The sequence below is a fragment of the Cyrtonyx montezumae genome, unplaced genomic scaffold (genome assembly GCF_038088225.1).
Source record: "Cyrtonyx montezumae isolate F1298 unplaced genomic scaffold, pur_monq_1.0 scaffold_7, whole genome shotgun sequence".
Taxonomy (NCBI): Eukaryota; Metazoa; Chordata; class Aves; order Galliformes; family Odontophoridae; genus Cyrtonyx; species Cyrtonyx montezumae.
The window spans coordinates 6,262,566-6,281,412 of NW_027072078.1; the positions used below are offsets into that span (position 1 = coordinate 6,262,566).

The following is an 18,847-nucleotide window of genomic DNA, read 5'->3' on the forward strand; positions in this document are numbered from 1 at the left end:
GTGCCACTAAATGTAGAATGATTACAGCACAGAGAAGATGCATTCAGCTCTGAAAACAAGTAACAAAAAAAAAAAATTAAAAAACAAAAACAAAACAAACAAAGAAACAAAAAAAACCCACCAAAAAATACATCTTCAAATGATGTATTTGGATATTCCTTTAATGTCACAGAGAAGTACCAAGAGAATATTAAGGGATGATGAGAGGACCAGTATTTTTAATTCTCTTACTGAATCAGAAAGTTCAGAGTCTTTAATTAACTAACTCAGATCTAGTTTTTATTCTCTGTAGGAGAGAATACCAGTGAGAAACGTAGTGTTTAGAATCAGCCTACTCAAAATCTGTTCTCAAGCTATGGTTTGGACATGGTTACCCCTGTTAGTACACTTCAGATGCTGAGTTTAAAGGAAGATCTCCCAGAAGGAATTCCCCAGGTTAACTCACTTCAGGGAAACAATCTATGTCAGTATTCTCTCCACACCCAACAGTCACCATCAGTCTTGCAACACAGTGAAGTGAAGCTATCATCGTTACCTAACGTGACCTTCTGTAGCCAGCTCTGTCTTTTTCTCATCTCCTGCAACTCATTCTAAGTACTCACCTTACAGAATGAACTGCATATAATAACCTTGTATAAATAATCTTTGCAGCCATCTTAATTATAATTTGACCCCCAATAATCCAAAAAATATATCTTCACATAGTGATTATCAAGTGATAGATCGCAGTGAGGTGTGATGAAACAGTAGTGCTGCGTTCTGTCAAGTAACAGTCTCCTGTGCAACCTGGTCTAGGGAGCTGCTTTGGCAGGAGGGCTGGACTAGATGATCTCTATAGGTCCCTTCCAACCCCTACATTCTGTGATTCTGATTCTCCTGCAACATACCATCATAAAGAAGGCTGATTTAAATTTAAATCTCAAATTAATTGTCTGGCCATCACTCACATTTATTGTAATGATTCCTTCATTGCCCCCCTCAAAGAGTCTCAAAAGGAATTAATAACTGTCTGTGCTTAGATACATAAAAATGCAGGAATCAATGGTCAATCAATGTTAGGAAAGGAAAACAACTGCCAGAAAATTACTATTACTTGAAATAGAACACATTTCTTGATTAAAATTTTGAAAAACTTTAACAGCTCATGAAAGAATATAACTTCAATTTAAAATATTCTATATATAAGGTGCATATGTATATAGATGTATAATATATGTAATAGGTAATAATATGTATATATTGTATGTAAGAGCTAGATATCCATGCCACACCACAAAAGATTCTTAAAGTAGTATCTGATAATTATCTTCACTGAGCATCAATTAAAAAAAAAAGAAACCTACAGATTTAAGATCTAAGACTTTCCTTAGACTTTGCAGCACTCTCCCAAACAGCAATTCTGAGAAACTATACAGTCCTTTGGTTGGGGAAATTTATTCATTTTTATCCCAGAACTCTAAGGATTTCTCAAATCTCTGCACTTAAAGTCATAGAACTGAAAGAGTTTTTACTTCAGAAGTTGATTATAAAATTTTAAATACCCATACCATTAACAATTTTACTATCTGAACAGTACCTTGGGGAGATTCACAACACATGCTGGTGCAGAGGAAACAGGCCTGCCTAGGTACTCATAGCATTCATGCCTTTTAATTTATCTTTTGCAAAAGGAAAAAGCAAAAATCATGTACAAATAATGCAGAGTGCAAAAGTGTTACAGATCAAACCACTGGCTCTCATTTTGACTTTTCTACAAATTGCTAGTAGCATAATTGCTCTGTGGTATTATCTCCACTCATCACAAGTTGCAATCTGCAAACACGTAGATGTAACTACATACATGCTGTATCTTCCCAGCCGGTACTCATCACACATTTCCATACCAAGAGAGATCAAGCCTGAGTTTACTTGCCTGCACATGGGCTCCTCTGAGATGCCCTGAAGAGATAAGAGGCATACACCAAAGCTGGCTCCAATGTCACTTGAGCATCCAGCACGGAGGCAGCTGCAGTTCAGATGCACTTCCCAGGTGCCTGTACACTGGGCAATCCCATCCCATCTCCAATAGGTAAAATCCTAACAAACCCTGCCTATTAATAGCTTTCCAATGAACATCTTAGCCGAAGGAGAAGGAGATAAAAAGCATACAAAAATACTATGGCATTTTTAGAAAGCGTAAAAAATGTATAGCACATTTATGTTTTTTGTTTCCTAGTTGTTCCGCCAAAACCATCATGTAATCACATGCCCAGAGCAAAATGGAAAACAAACCCTCAAAAACAAAGGTCGTGTGAAAAGAGGAGAGAGGGGTGGGTGGTGTCACATTTAAAGACTGAATCAACTCCATAGAGTGCAAAGAAAGGGCAAATTGGTTAAGTAAAGTTTGGAGAAAAATCTCACCAAGGGCCAGAAAAGCATTACGAAAATTTTGGATGAGATCCCAACCAAGAGGTGAAACATCACGGTATGGCTGTAAGAATCCAAAAGTCAGCTGAAAGAACACTGGAAAAAAGTTGTGCAGATTTCCAGCAACTGTAATCTATCAAAACAGTCACTAAGGCAGATGAGTACAGCAGGCTGTGTTTAATTTGTCTTGTTTATATAGACTTTAATTATTGTATACGAGAAACATAGACAAATACAGAAATATGGAGTCAGTTTTGCAGCAAACAGCTCCTCCCAGAGTTTAAATGACCAAATCCAAGCTTTCTGGAAGCACAGAGAGGGATAAAGGGAGGTGTCCCTTTGCATCGAATACTAGTTTTACTGAAGCATCACTAGCTCTTGAAGCTAGCAGCTTGTTTCTCTGATTGCAGATGGCACTGCTAGGATTTGCCAGTAATAAAATGGCAGCTCTAAAGATACAATTTTATAAGAGTAGTACAGCAGCACCCTTCTCTATTTCCTAACAGAAATGAACAGAAATCGATTTTGTAGAGGTAATATTTGTTGATGAAAAATATATTCAAAGACATGAGGCATAGACAGCTGAAATAAGATCATGCTGGAAATCCAGACAGCCCCTTGATCTATTTGAAAATTCTCTCCAGTAAATTATTTTCACCACAGGGCTAAACAGTTCTAGGTAACAATGGAAAAAAAAATAATAATAATAACTAAAAAAAGGGTACTCAGTGCTGCTTTAGTTTTGCATGGACCTTTGGTGACTGTTCATCTGGAAATTAAATACTCAAGAGATTTTTTGAAAGTAGCAAGGGATATCCTGAGTCCCAGCCAGAAGACTAACAATACAGCTTCCAACAGCCAAAACCATGTAAACTGTTTGTAAACATCACTCATTACCACACTGCACGCTCATGGATCCTTCATATAATTGTATTTTAACTATATAACGTTTATCTCTGAAAGATTCTAACTTATATTTAATACCAACTTATTATCTAATATTAATCTAGTATATGAAAAAAAATCAAATTGTTTAAAATTACTGCTTTTACCTTAATACATCAATGTAGTCAGCTTTCTATTTCTTGGGAACAGAAAATTACTTGAAATGTGAAAAATCTATTATTTAAATTATTCCCATATCACTTGCATTTCACGTCTTAGCAGTATAATATGAAATTTTATGAGAACTCATTCTAGGCATAGAGAAAAAATTGGAAAAAAAATTGATTCATATATATATAACATTACATATATTATAATATATAATGATATAATAGTAATATAATAAATATATATGAATCAGTTATATTGTTCATATACACATGAATAACTGATTCATATAATCTCACTGAGAAGCTATACATTTCTAACATCTTCTACGACAAAATGTCTCCTGTGCATTTCTCTAAGAAATATCCTTTTTCTCTAACAGGACTGTGACATAGGTGGAGCTGATCACTATGGGATTCAGATTAGTTTCTTGGCAGAAGTGCTTATGACATACTTGCTGCTACATCGTAACTTTGGTTAGCGTTCCTCATCCTAGCTGCAGCTACCACATCCTATTGGGATAGCTGAGGAATTGTTGCAGAAATCTATATCTGAGCTATACATTTGAGCATTTCATTCTTGAGATGTGCTTTGGTTGCATTCATTGCAAGGAATGCAATCCTTCAATAACACTGAATGCTATTTGCACATTATTTCTTGTTTCTACTGAACTACGCAAGTAAAAAAGCAAGGCTGTTTATGTTACGAAAATCAAAGATTTCTAAAGCTACATGTTAACATTCAACAACTTACTTCCCCAGCAACTGTTCTAAACATCTCAACTATGAAAATCTGTTAGTAGGTCCTATCATTTTTTTTTAGTAACAGAATTCATTTAATTTTGCTAAGTTAATCAGAAAGTTAATTTTGATTGAGGTCTGATTTGAACAAGAAACAGACTTGATGAGACATCCACATATGTGACTCTTCACATATTTGTCATTATTCCAGCACTATTTCTCTCCGCACAGCTTGACTAGATGGTGGGAACTCACTGCTCACTGTCATTTATTCACTGTTACTTCACTTCAGTGCTTCTGTGGCTCTCTTGAGTCAGGAGAAACCCAAGTGCAATCCCGACTCTTGCGAAGTTTCCTCATGACAGAAACTGTAATTGTATTACTTTTACACTTCTCTAAGCTCCACTGGCCCTTTAGGCCATCATGAGAGAAAACAGTCTTTGAAGTGTAACTACCATGTTGAAGCTGCCAGAGATTATTAAAATGTGGAATGCTACATGAAAAATGATGATCTTCTGAATAAGGCTAGATGCCCAGATAGTCACCGTGACATTTATTAGCATTCTTTGAGGACAGAAGCTCTAGAGCTTTATCAAGCCTACTGCACAGGTGGCAAACATGCATTTCGTCTGATGACATGTGCCACTTATGAGGAAGAAAACTTTAGAAAGGTCAAAAAGAAAGTTAGGAAGCTGTTGTTGATCAAGGCTTTAAACAAAACATAAACATGCCTTTCTTTCTGTGCTAATTCTAGCAGGAAAAGGAAGTAAACACAATTAACAGCTGATAATTACAAAAATAATGTTACTTTTTATAGCCCAGAATATAGTGTGCATAAACACAGATAATCTTTCCTTCAATGAATTCCTAAATGAATACCAAGAGACGCACTACAAAATATAATAGGGCTGTGATATTCTGAAGTCTGAAAATAACATCACATCTAACAAATCAAAAACATCTGTTTCCACACAGCATTAATTGGTCTTATGAGCAATTTGCTACAGAGCCAAGCTTTTTAAAAACTTAAGATCATCAGGATTGGAGAAGAGGTGAGAGCAGGAGCTCAGCTGCCTCCTGTATACTTCATGTTCTTTCAAAAGCAAGCAGGTTTTTCTATAAGTACAATTTTGCAATAGAAATCATTAATGTCTGAGGAATTGAGGACATCTATTGGATGCTAATACAGGTCTACACAGTGCAAAAACCACTAGCAGTCTACCAAGAGTTGCATAAGATATATAATTTTCTCTGAAAGTAATGCCTCCTATTTATTTTCAAGTAAACTGTAACAGATACAAATAGCACAAGAGCATTATTTGATAGAATGAATTCTCAGCTAAAAAACACTTTTTTTCTATAGCCACCACCATTAGCTGATACTAACACTCTTCATTTCATGGTGTGACAGCTGTGTATGGTCATACAGAACATGGCTCACCCTTCACAGCACTCTCAGTACTGCTGTAACACATCACCCACAGCTACACTGTGCTCACATTCACTGTTTGGTCTCCAGAAACTTTTGGCAAGCATCAATGAATGTTGGTGGATGCCTTTTTTTTTTTTCCACAAAGAGGAATTTAGTTTTAAAATTTTGCTTCACGTGTCAAACACCATTCTGTCAGATTGCCTCTCCGCTGCCATCTGTACCATGGCAACAAAGTAAAATGGGATATTGGCAGGCAGCATCATACTCTGCTGCCACCCTACCAGTGTCCACCTCTGATGTCATGGGCCAAGAGAACCAAATAGGAGGCATTACTTTTAAAGCAACCCTCATATGTTTGTCCGCATAGGTAATGAGTGTCAAATGTGTTTTCCTTTGAATGATTAAGTTTACTGATTTTTATCTGTGAGAGATGAGAAACAGTTCCAGTGAGCTCAATCCTACTTCCCTGAGAAAAAAAACATAAACAAGAAACGGCACCAGCTGCTTGGCAGGGTTCTGCTAGAATGATAACGTGGTCTCTGAGTGCTCTTGTTCAAGCAATAGAATTAATTACTGCTGAATACTGACACAATAACAATGCTAACAACTGCATCACCTTTACTGTCTGGCAAAGTAGCCCTTTGCTCAAAGTGCTAGGCTAATAATAGATAGATCCTTGCGTGCATTGTTTTTTTGGGTTTTTTTGATAATGATGTTTGAACAAAGTGGACAACCACATCTAAAACTATGAAACATTTCAATAGCAAAGTCTTACTACTACAGAGAATTTTCTATAATAATAACATGTATATTTGTTATTACATTTACCTTAACTAAACACAGGGAGGACAAAAAAAAGCAACACCTTTTCCCAAAGGATATTCATACTCTCACTTGTGTTAAGCTTCAGTAGTGATTCAATTCAGAGTTCATTCTGCATGTGGACTGATACACTGTCATCAAAGTCCACTTTAAATTAGCAGACTATTCAATAATAACATTTATTTTACAAGGACAGTGAACGATGAATTGTATTAAAAACAGGTGAAAGGGACAAAGGTACAAAGGAAGGTTTTACATACCAGTTCTGCTGAGAAGAAAGAAAGAGTGAGAAATAACTATAATTATGCAAAATTAATAAATAAAGGAAAACAGTGAAAAAAATCCAAACAAACAGCAATAACAAAAATAATCCAAAAAGTCAACCACAAGTTCTGCTGTAAATCTATGGGCGTCAAAGTATCTACACTTTATTGGATAATGTTCCAGATTTGTTAGTATGGAAATTTGGACAGGAACATGAGAACAAATTTTCTGATGATATTTTAGATACTGCCAAGTTATAAGCCTGGCAGAAATAATGCAAGAGCAGCCTTTTTCCGTAACATTTTGCTACTTTAATTCCAACTCTAGCAAAAGAATAGGAAATGCAGAGGCATGTGAGAAAAATTATCGGCAATAAAATCTTTACCCATTCATCAACTATGTGCAATAAGGTGCAACTTGGATTTGGAGAAGAGAGAACTCTGATTTCATTTGAATCACTTCATCCCTTTCTAATTTTGAAAAACAAAAAACCAAAAACAAACAAACAAAAACAACAAAAGAAACACCATGTTGGCATTATTTAAATCACATGTGACAAATTTGTTTGTTTTGTTACCAAGTGGTTTTCCAACCACAGAATTGTAGGGGTTGGAAGGGACCTATAGAGATCATCTAGTCCAGCCCTCCTGCCAAAGCAGCTCCCTAGACCAGGTTGCACAGGAGACTGTTACTTGACAGAACGCAGCACTACTGTTTCATCACACCTCACTGCGATCTATCACTTGATAATCACAATGTGAAGATATATTTCACATACATTTCTACAGATTACAGATATGACAGATAAATAAAACAGAGCGTTGCAAAGGTTACACTCCTTAACCAACACAAGGAAAATATAATTCATTGAAATGCTGTCAGAAGGGATTGTCTATCAGTAACAATGATAATGTGCTCACTATATTTTCAAGAAAGCACACACCAAAAAAAATCTTGAATTTTTTGTAAATTAGTATTTAAACCTAGCTACAGAAATAGAGGTAGTTACATCTATGCAATTGATGAAATAACTATCGCTTCCACAAGCACATCTTGCACTTCTGAAAACGACATGCAACTTGGAAATAGGTCTTCTGACAACTATGCTCTCATGCAACAAGGATCAAGTAAATCAAACGATTTACTTGGGAAAGGAGGCTTCTGGTTTAATTTTCCTACTATCCATGTAGGTTTAGTGAGGAAGAATCATGTTATGATTTGTTCTACTACAGTATATACATACATTATATATGGAAAACACAGTATGTTCTTTCAAATAGTTACTGAAAAGTGACTAAAAGTCCTAATGACTGGGGCATCGATGGACAGCTATGGAAAGGCAGCAGCGTGAGACTACCAAAACACAGAAAGATTAAAAATTGTATATACTGGATTGTTCCACAGAGACCATGCTAGATGAAAACAGTCTCAGGGATCTCAGATGGAATACAAAGAAAATAAGAATGCAAGTAAACTTTAATTTTGCTTTTACTCTTGTTAGCTAGAAGACAAGGCCTAGATAGTGGCAATTCCAGAGGAGCAGTGCTGTTTTCTCTTTGAAAGCTGATGTGCCCCAACAGCAGGGCAGGAAAGGCATTTGAATCTCTTCAAACAGACAGCAGTTGCTTGATAACTTGCTGACCTTCCTGTTAAGCTCAAAGGCTGCAAACACACAGAATCCATACGACCCGTGACATCTTCAAACACTGCAAGTTCTAAACCAAGATCCCCTGCCAGGAAACAACCATCTCTCTGTGTCAAATTCATCTCTTTCTAAGGGACTGGAATTAATTTATGCTCTATCTGAATGTGCTTACAAATGTAAGCCCACAATTATTTTCTTTTTAAATTACCTGAACCACTAAACCGAACTGTATATAGAAGCCAATCTGTAGAAGCAGGAGCAATTTGAAAACAAAAACAAAAAACTGCCAGAAAATTTCTGATGATTCTTTGAAGGGTCACTTTTGATCAATGTTATTTAAATTTTCAGGCAGTTAAACTCTAAGAAGGTACATTCATTGCATCTGCACCTAAATCACACAACGCTGATGATCTATAACAATATGAATGCTGTCCCCTTGGGCAAATTAGCATGACAGAGTGAATTCTAGATTGCAAGCTTCTATTGCATGAACTAGAAGCCTATAAATGTGAGAACTATTTTCATCTCACTTTCTTGGGAAGAGAGAGTAAAGAGGTATGCTTTCCCACAGAAAAAGCAACCCAACAGAGATCTGTTTCAACCATAGTTCTCATTCTGTCCTGGCGACATGACATGCAAAAAAAAAATCTACTGTTCTTTCAACTAGTCACTGTCTAGGACAACGTGGTTGATTTAAATGAATAAATCATCATCATATGTAATCCTTTTCATACGTTCAGTGCACTAAGCAGTAAAGTGTTCCTTTTATAAATGGATTCTGGAAGTCCACTTGTATTTTTTAGAGCTATTTCCATTAGAAAAACTGGCCGCATACGGGCATATAAGTTAATTTTCAGAAAGAATGCTTTAACTAATGTGCTATCACAAATATACTGTTAATTAGTATTAAATGGTTGCTCTATTTTTTACATTAAACATTCTCTTTCCTATGCCAAACAATATGCTGATATTCTTTGTTAAAAAGATTATACCATTGGGCATGATAACTCCTGAGTATCCTCTCAAAAGTAGCAGTACCATGGCCCTAACAGCAAACCAACATTTTTTCCCACACACAGTTTCTTCCCAATGTTTTCTTGCCAGTCACTAGCTTTTGTCCTGCCATCTGTAAAATTCCCTTCAAACTGTTGCTGTACAACATATATTATAACAGATTGTACTGTGTAACTATCCTACTTGTGACTTCAAGGATTTGCAGGATTAAGAAGTAAAACAGTTGGCCTCGAACAATTCCAGTGAGCCATTCAAGCTGTACAGTAACTTTTCAATTAGGAGAAGATTTTGACGAGTAGAGTAGCATCAACTCAAATCTCATCCACTGACACTTCATATCAGTTTATGTGTCTCTTATTCTGCAAGAATCAGAATCACATGGATAAATATTCAAGCAGTGGCTGGCTCCTCGACCCCCTTGTCCTCCCATGCAGAAGAGGTTATTGCAAAAGAAGGCAGCAGTGAGACATTTAGCTGCCAGACGGACTTCCCCTCACAGTTCTGCTAACCTCAAGTTTGTCCTACAGTACCCTTAGTTTTCCATTTCACAGACTGTTACACAGTTACAGGCCAGTATTCCAAATTAGGCTGCATTTATTCCAAGAATCATTTTCACATCTAAGAAAATAACACATCTTGATTAAAGACTGAGACATTCTCACACAATTCTGAAAGCACGCAGTCTTCATCAGCATCCAAAATCCCTCTGGATTGGTTTCTAACCTATTCTACTAACTCCTGGATAACAATTCCAAATTTGTATCCTCACAGATGTGGTTGAATCCTCTTGCTTGACCTCCTTATTTCACCTTAACTCACCACTTGTTTTAAGCATTTGCTTCTGTGACCATTTGTGGTCACTCTTCAGCTAGAGTAGTGTCAGCTAATTCACACATCACATAAACTGTCCACAGATGCTTCAGAGGCCCAGTAACTATTTCTTACTCTCACTTTTTAGGGGAGACTGGCTTCTTGTATTATTAATGTTGAAAGTATCCTAAAAAATACTCTGTGTGTCAAAGAGAAACAAAACAAAACAAACAAGAAAAAAACACTGCACACGAAATGTTTTCTTTTAAAACTTTAAAGGCAAAATATTTGGTTTAAAAGATTAATCCAGACTTTTAAATTCAACAGCTCATCATAAGCTTATGGGAGTTCATTTTGCTAAGTACACTAAAACTAATTTGCCATTTCACAGTGAAGCATTTCCTGGCTCTTTTTCTCATTACTTTATCCACCCAACTTGCATTACCAATGATGATAAATATTGAACAGTTAAAAATATATAGAAAGTTATTCATAATAACTTTCTACAAATACATTAGAGAAAATGTCTATCAAATTACATAGAACTTTGATAGAAAACAGGCGGCTTGTAACCCTACCACACTAATAATAGGGTGCTGACAAATGAAGCAAGCTGGCAAATACGTAGCTTGTTCATAACAGGATTGCACAAGAAAATATACTGTAATGACCCTGTCTTGAACATCCTGTTATAGCCCATTGTTCCTCTCTATTACTCCAATTCAGCAATTTTTTTTTTAATTGCGGATGAATGGCAACAAAGGAACCAAAGTGACACTGAATTGCATGTGCACAAATCATGGCTCACAAGTAAGCAAAAAAAGATCCTGAAAAAATGAGAGAAGTTTTGTGCTGTCTGATAGCTCGACGTTGTGCCCTAAAAAACAACAAAATTAGCATGGTAGCAGAAATAGGAAGTTTCTTTTCCTTGCATAAATGAGGAAAACATGCAATAATAAGAATCCTCCATACACAGTGAGTGGATGTCTCACCTTCACTCTGGATGAGAAAACATGAGCTAGCTTATCAAAGCAGTTACTGGTATCATAGCTGTACAACATACTAAAACACAGCAACTGTTTTTGTTGCCAAATTAAAATAATGAAGAGACAATTAATTTAGCAACCCTACTGTGATTTCCTATCATATGCTTAACTGCAAACACAGATTTCTCACTATCTGAAAGAATCTTTCTGTATACCTAAATGATTGTGTATGGCTTGTTACTGACCACTGGACGACTGGCTCAGCTTTGTGCAGTCAGAAAGTCATGCTCTAGGCAGTATCATCATCACAGGTAACCATGTATCAAGCTACAGCTGTCTACCACAACTAGTTTTGATTTCAATAGATAAAATGCATTTTAAGAGCATCTTTTCTCCCCTTGTCTAATCTTGTTTAGAGATCTTAATGCAATTGAGTCCTAAAATCCACTTTGGATCTGAGTTATTTTAGTGCTGCTTTTGGACTGACTGTGTACACTTAATCTTACAGATGGTGGTATACGTTGATATGCTCTGGTGCCCCAGTGGCCCCACAGAGATGGTGGAAGGTGCAAGTATTTTGCCATCCTTCCATACCCTGAAATACTGTCATGTCCTTCATGGGCTGTAACGTGACTCTAAGAGAGCTTAGCATGTCTGCAGACTGTTATCTCTGTAGCTCTAAATAAAAAGTGCCCAGTTAAAATACATAGAGTGAATTCTACCCTTGGATTGCATTCATAGTTATTAGAAGAGAGATGTTAGCCACAGAAGAAATGGTATTTTTAAAATAACTTCTGAAATACTGGGAAGGAAGAAAAGAGAGGAAAAAAAAAGGTACAGGACTAGCATCTACCTCAGTGCAGTGGTTCATGCTGAAAGGCTAAAAAAAAAAAAATTTAAAAATCTGAATGATGCTTGTTCTTCTATTTTGTTTCCTAGGAACTCCAATAAGAACTGTGAAAATAGTAAATTAGTGCATCCAGCATGCAAGAGGACAACATAAGGTTCTTAAAAAGCAGCACTGGGACTTCTGAAATCCACCTATGAATGACACTCTCCAGAATTCACGTCCACTCAAATCACCTCCTTTAGCCAGAAATTAAGCATCTCCAGTATGAATAATTGAACAAGAATGTAAACGATCACCCAATAATTGTACTCCAGACAGAAGTGTTGGATCTTACAATTACAAACACTACACCTGTTTGTGATAGCAAATTTTCTATTTCTACATTGCTTGCTGGTGTGCAGTTTAAGTCCATGTTAATAATTCATATGACAAAAACTGAAAATGATAGAATGGATTTAACCTCTCAGATCTCCTTTACCAAGACTTGATGGAGGGCTGCTGTTCTGCATCTCTGCAGGGCAACCAGAACACTGCAGCAGCAGAGATCAGCCTACAGGGAATCCTTATGCCCACGTGCTTATTGTTTTCCAAAGTTGTTTTTCTATAGGATTATAATTATCCTTGTTTGGTTTTAACACAGAGACTTTTGTTGCCTTATGCATGTACAAAAATAAATGATTAAAATTATTTTTTTTTAACATTTCCATCTTTACCTACCCAGAATTGAAAAAAAACCAAAACAATCTAAGCAAAAAACAAAAAACACACACACAAAACAAACCCACAACCCCACCCCCACAACCCCCCAAAAAAAAAAAAAAAAAAAACAAAGACCAGAGAAAGAAAAAAAAGGAATAACTTCAAAAAACCCCAAACTGTGCTGGCATGCACATTACCACAAGAAAGAATACAACTTAGCTCAGTGTTTAAGTACCCACTGTCGCCTTCAATATGTTATGATGCAATATACAAAACATTTGATTTAAAAAAAAAATAGAAAACGCAGAGCAGAGCCATGCAGAGATTACCTGAACAGCCATCAGGAAGGAGCCCTAATTTTGACTTTCCTGAATGTTTTTAAACTAACTTTTTCCTGACAGAATAATAAATCAATTGAATAAAAAGATATGAACTCGATATTCAGCTATGGTACAGGCATTTGTTGCTCTTAAGAGGCTTTCACGGAAAAGGACTCTTAGTTTAAATATATAGCCATGAATGGAAAGGGTTCTCACCCTCACCTTCCCCTTCCAAGAAACTAGATGTGTTAGGACAGATATTTCTCTTCAAAAGGAAGGATAAGGCAGAGGTTAATTTCATCTGCGTGAACTAGTTTAGGATAAGCTTTAGGAAATGCTGTCAAGACATACTCTTAATGCCTGGCAAAGTGACTCATTCAGAGCCATCACAGGAAAGGAAGTGGAATAGAATAAAAAACGGAACAGGATGGAGGCTTACACAGGAGAAAGAAGTGAGAGAAAGGAAACTGAATTGTTTAAAGAGGCTTGAGGTTACAAGTTCTGTAACTAAATGATTTTTTTAATGTGTGTAAAATATATATTTATACCCATGTAAAATACATGTGCTCTATGTGTATAATGTACATATACACATACACACTTAGGTATGAACATATGTGTAAAAAACAACTTCCTTCTGACTAAAAAGAAATGTGTATTTGTGCTTCACTTTGCAAAGCTGCCTTTTCCCATTACAAAACATACAGCACTGAATTTCTTGTACTGGCCACTTCCTTCAACATGAAAAAGTTTCTCTTCTCCAAGTATTTTGAAATTTGGGATAATTATCCATCTATGATGTCAATTTTTGAATTTAAATAGAAACAAATACATGGACTGCTTCAATAAACAAACAGCACTTGTGCAAATAGAGTCTCCACTGACAAGTAATTCTGATTCCCAGGGAAGAACACAAAAACATTTTTTTAGTATTTTAAAGGCTACATTTAACTGATTCTCAGCTCTCCATGGATCTGATCTGACACCTATGATTAGAACTTTTCATTGAATACTCCAATGCAAATATATGGGTTTTCACATTCAAATGGATACTCAGAAAGATGAACATACTCATTAAATCATATAATTTTAAAAAAGAAAAAATAAATAAAAGACATTTAAAAATTAAATGGCATGGTCAAAAAGTTATTCTGGAAAAATGTTTTTGAATAAATACTTTCAAATTCAACATATTATCTCCCAGAGTCATGTGTCTGTAGATTATTCCTTATTTAGTCCCCAGAGTGACACCTGCTGGATTTCACTAAGAGAAAGACAGGCCAGATAACCCCATTGTAAGAGCACTACATGATAACTGGTACAAGACCATGCCCTTAAAGTAAAAATTGTTAAAGAAAAGGATGCAGTCACATTTTTTCCTCCATTTATGACAGAGTAAACTAATATATAAATAAAGGAAGGAAAGAAACGTGTTCCCTAAAGCTCTAATTTATGTCTGATACATAAAAAAGCCTAAAATGTCCTGGCATGGAGAAAACAACTGCCTTCGTGGTCTACTTGTATATGTGTACCTCCATAACGTTACCATCATTGCTACTACTAAAATAAAATGGCTCAGAATTACCAAAGAATATGCTTTCAAAGGAAGAGACAGTTTCAGGAACTAAAAGGATACTTGGCCTAAATGCAGCTGATGGAATAGAGTAGCTGCTTTGGAAATAAAAAAAAAACTAAACAATAACAAAAACAGATTCATTGAAGTTTAGTTCCTTCTCCTTGGTATATTAAGGGAAATGAGATTGGTATGGGCTTCATTAAACAAAACTCTGTCACTAATTTTGTTTGGGATTTTTTTTTTTAAATAAGGACTTCATGCTCCAGGCACAAATCCAGAAATTCAACATTGTTTTTGTTTTCCTAAAATTTGGTTAGTATCTTAATTGTCAGCTACAGCTTAACAGTGGCCAAAACTGTCAGAAATTCTTGGGTGATATCTGGGTTATATTAGAAGGTAACAGTTTCAGGGAGACATACAAATAGGGATCTGTTTTCTTTTTTCTTAATTAAGTGCTTCTCTCATGGAAAGTTCTTATTTATTTATTTTTAATTCTTTTTTTCTTTTTATTCCCTCTCTCTTTTTTTTTTTTTAATGCATTACATTTAGTAAATGGATTTCAAATGCATCTTTCCAAGGAAAAGCAAATCCAAATAAATAATTTCTGGGTTTTTTTGGACAGCATATTCTGCAGCAGTGATTTAAATTGTTTGCACTGAACAGAGGCAGAAAAAGAATGACTTTGCTGGGAAAATGTAAACAGTATAAACAAGGTTGGGAGACCAAGGCAGAAGTGCAGGAGGGATGACTGTGAAAATAAGAGTAACTGAAAATTCTATGATGTAGCCTTCCAGTGTCATGATTCTAAAATAAGACTGAAAAATGCTGCTAAAATAAATGTATTTTCCTAACAGTCTTTTATTAAGATACTATATTATACTGTACTGGCTGTGGACTTTTCCATGAAAATTATAGGTACCTACCACAGAGCAATAGGCTAATTTCTGTTGCCTTTTGTGCAAAGTATTACACTGACTATCAGAATCAAAAATAAAAGACATTCAATACATTAGTACTGCTAATGTGAGATATCTCAGGAGAAAAAAAAATAAAAGGGCTTTGAACACGCATGGAAAGCTTCCTCCTTCTTCCTTTAAATATTAATACAACATTCAGATGTGGCCAATTTAAAGCAATACTAGCAATTCACAGTTCCTAAACAAAGGACAAGGTTAGGGGCTAATATACTTTGTCCATCTCTTGCTGAACATGAACGTTCCCTCTCTAGTTGATATATTAAGGATCTACACAAGATAGATACTTTATGCATATGTGTAAAAACAATAACATAAGGATATGGTTGAACTCAACTCCAGCACTCTGACAATTTGCTACAACAGTTACATGAGCTGTTACACGAAACAAGCAACTGTTTCCAGCCAGCACAAAGCTAAATCAGGGCAGCCCCTACACAGCACGGCACCCGCCTCTACCACTGAGGTAACCGCAACCGAGGCACTGCCAGCGCTGTGCATGAGTGCTGTAGGAATGACTGCTGATCAGCAGCACAGAAGGAATTTTGCTAGCGGATCATGAGCACTGTAAACACGTTGGGAACACATGGGAACAGCTTCTTAAAGAGCAATTCTACTTGCAAAATAATGATGATAATATTAATAATAAAAACTGTGGATTTGGAGTTCTCATTGGAGAAATTCCTTCATTTTCCTTCAAAATAGCTAACACTGTATCCAGTGCTTACTATAGAAGTGATTAAATGGATACTTTTAGACTATCATTGTGTACACTATATTATTAAAAACACATTGATAGCAACAGTTCCCTCCAAATGACTGGGCTGGTTTGAATCCTTTATCAGTATGATTTCATACTCTTGTGGGCCCAGTCCTACCCATGTCTTCCACATGCTACAAGTGCTGTTGGAAGCAGCTAATCTACTGAAATTCACAGAAAATGGAACTAAGTTAGTCCACGTAGCAGCAGCAAAGGAAATAATGCATTCACGTTTTTCTTCTCTCAGCTCTCTAAACCAGAATTACAGTACTCAGACCACAAAACAGTGTTGCTGTCTCTGAGTAGGCCACATTTTTTAGCCAGGTAAGCCACTATTCACCAAGAACAAGACATGCAGATCTGTTTAACAACTTGAACACCCAAAAAAAAAAAAAAAAAAAAAAAAAGGGCAACAGTTATTTAAAAAAAAAACATTAAAAAAACCTGCCAGTAGGTCACGGAATGCCAGTTACAGGATGGATAATGTCTGTAAACACAATAAATAACTCCTTCAACATAAAAATACCCACACTGAGGAATATCCTGCCCTTTGACAGTCAGTGGAAAAACTGCCACTGGCTCACAGCAAATCAGGACTTCAACAGTTGCATCAGGAAAAGCAATGCAATGGGACAAACATTACATTTCTCAATGGAGAGCAAGAGCCCAGATGATCAGGAATTCAGAGTACGGCAACATTTAAACAGGACAGATAAAATGCCCTTCTTCAACTTGCCACCCACACTGTATGTCCAGGTATTCAGTTTTGTACAAAACAGCACGGACTTTTTTCATCTTGCATCAAGTAGCACCAAGTGCCTTTTGTGCTAAAGATTTTCAAATCTCAATAGAGACTTCGGGTTTGCTCCTATATGCAGTCAAATCAATGACAGTTTAAGCAGATTGCAATAGCAAATGTGAAAATAGACATCTTTATTTATAATTGTGCATTTCAGTGTGGCAGCATGTGTATTTTGTAGGAAAACACAGATTCAAATATTGTCTCATTCATATTTTTTCCAGAATCAGCATGCCTTCTCTCAGTACACTGAAAGGACACCAGAACACAACATTCAGGCTTTTAGCACATCACCAATCTGAACAGTTTTAAAAGGTTATATGCATTATTGTTGTAAATGAATGACGTGATCCTCAGGATGCACAGTATTAATACAAAGATTCAGCACTAGCACATATGTAAGAGCAAGACCCAGCCCCAGAGTATTTGGCACAAGTTTATTAAGGTGGAGAGCAATAAAACCACAGCTATTTTTCTTACTATTTCAACATAAGTATCTATGGATGACTAAATGAATCACTGCAGATCAAATTCAAATGTGATACCAAACCTATACTGGTTCTCAACTGCCCTTCAGTAATATATTTTCCAGATTATACAGGTACATTGCTTGCACAAACAGGCAGAAGACCAGATGTAGTGATGGAGATCATCATAACCATGCAACTGCATTTTTCAAAACAGAATACCACATCTGCTTTCAAAAGATGAAAGAGCAGCAAGACTCACTTAACTCTACACTGGAAGGCACAGAATCACACACTTCTCACTGATCAATAGCAGTAAAATAAACAACTTCAGTAAATCAGTTCAATGAGTGTGGGAAAAAAGCCCACAGAAGCATCCCAGCACACATACAAGCACTAAACTCAAGCTAACTTTTTCTTAAGCAAAAGATGCTTCATCTTTTCTGTCACGCAATTACAGTGCAAAACCTAACAATGAAATAATTTAGATACAATCTCTTTCTGAAATAATAACGCTAGTAAGATTAAAGGAATACTCAGTAAGAAAATTTGCACCACTTTATCACCTAATTTGTCTTCTCTTGAAAGAGCTCCAGTTGCATTGAATTAGTCTCGTGGACCGTTTTCAAATCAGTATGCCTCTAACTCTCTCCAGATGCAAAGTCACAAATATGATTAACTGATATTACGGTTTTAGAAGTAAACCTTTAGGCAATGATTAGGATTTTTTTTTTCTTAATCTGTCTGCTTTTTTACCATTAGTTACTTCCTCAAGTATATATTAAAACAACACTGGCTATAAAATCAGCTCAGCGTTTTGGTAACTAAAAATAAACGAAGCTTTTTCCTGAGACCCTTTTCGCCCTGCAGATCGCATAGCACATGCTGAGGTTCACATAAATGCGTGCAAACACATCTAACTCTTCCCTCTAACATGTCAGACCAAATGCGTTCAGACGGCACAAACACATCGTTCATAGGTAAAACAATGAAACTGTTTTGATGTGTACTCACCACGCGGAGTTGTTCCGAGCTCGATCACTTGGTTCTCCTTTCCCAGCGAGGGAGCAGAGTGCTGCTCTTCGCCTCCCCGCCCGCCGGCTCGGAGCCGCGCCGTCGCACGCTAGACACGGTCCAGTCCGAGAGCACGGCGGTGCCGGCAGAGGCTCCCGGCACAGAAACGCGACTCTGGGCAGAGCCGGGAGAGATTCAACTGCTGAGTGAGGAGAG

General features: G+C 36.4%; 1 protein-coding gene across 1 annotated transcript in view; it reads right to left on the minus strand.

Moving 5' to 3' along the window:
* Positions 1-18,847, minus strand: part of CALCRL (calcitonin receptor like receptor) — a 61,071-nt gene extending 42,224 nt beyond the window's left edge. The window contains exon 1 of the mRNA XM_065750670.1: positions 18,632-18,847. The gene's annotated coding sequence lies outside the window, so the exon portion shown is untranslated. The remainder of the gene's footprint in view (positions 1-18,631) is intronic.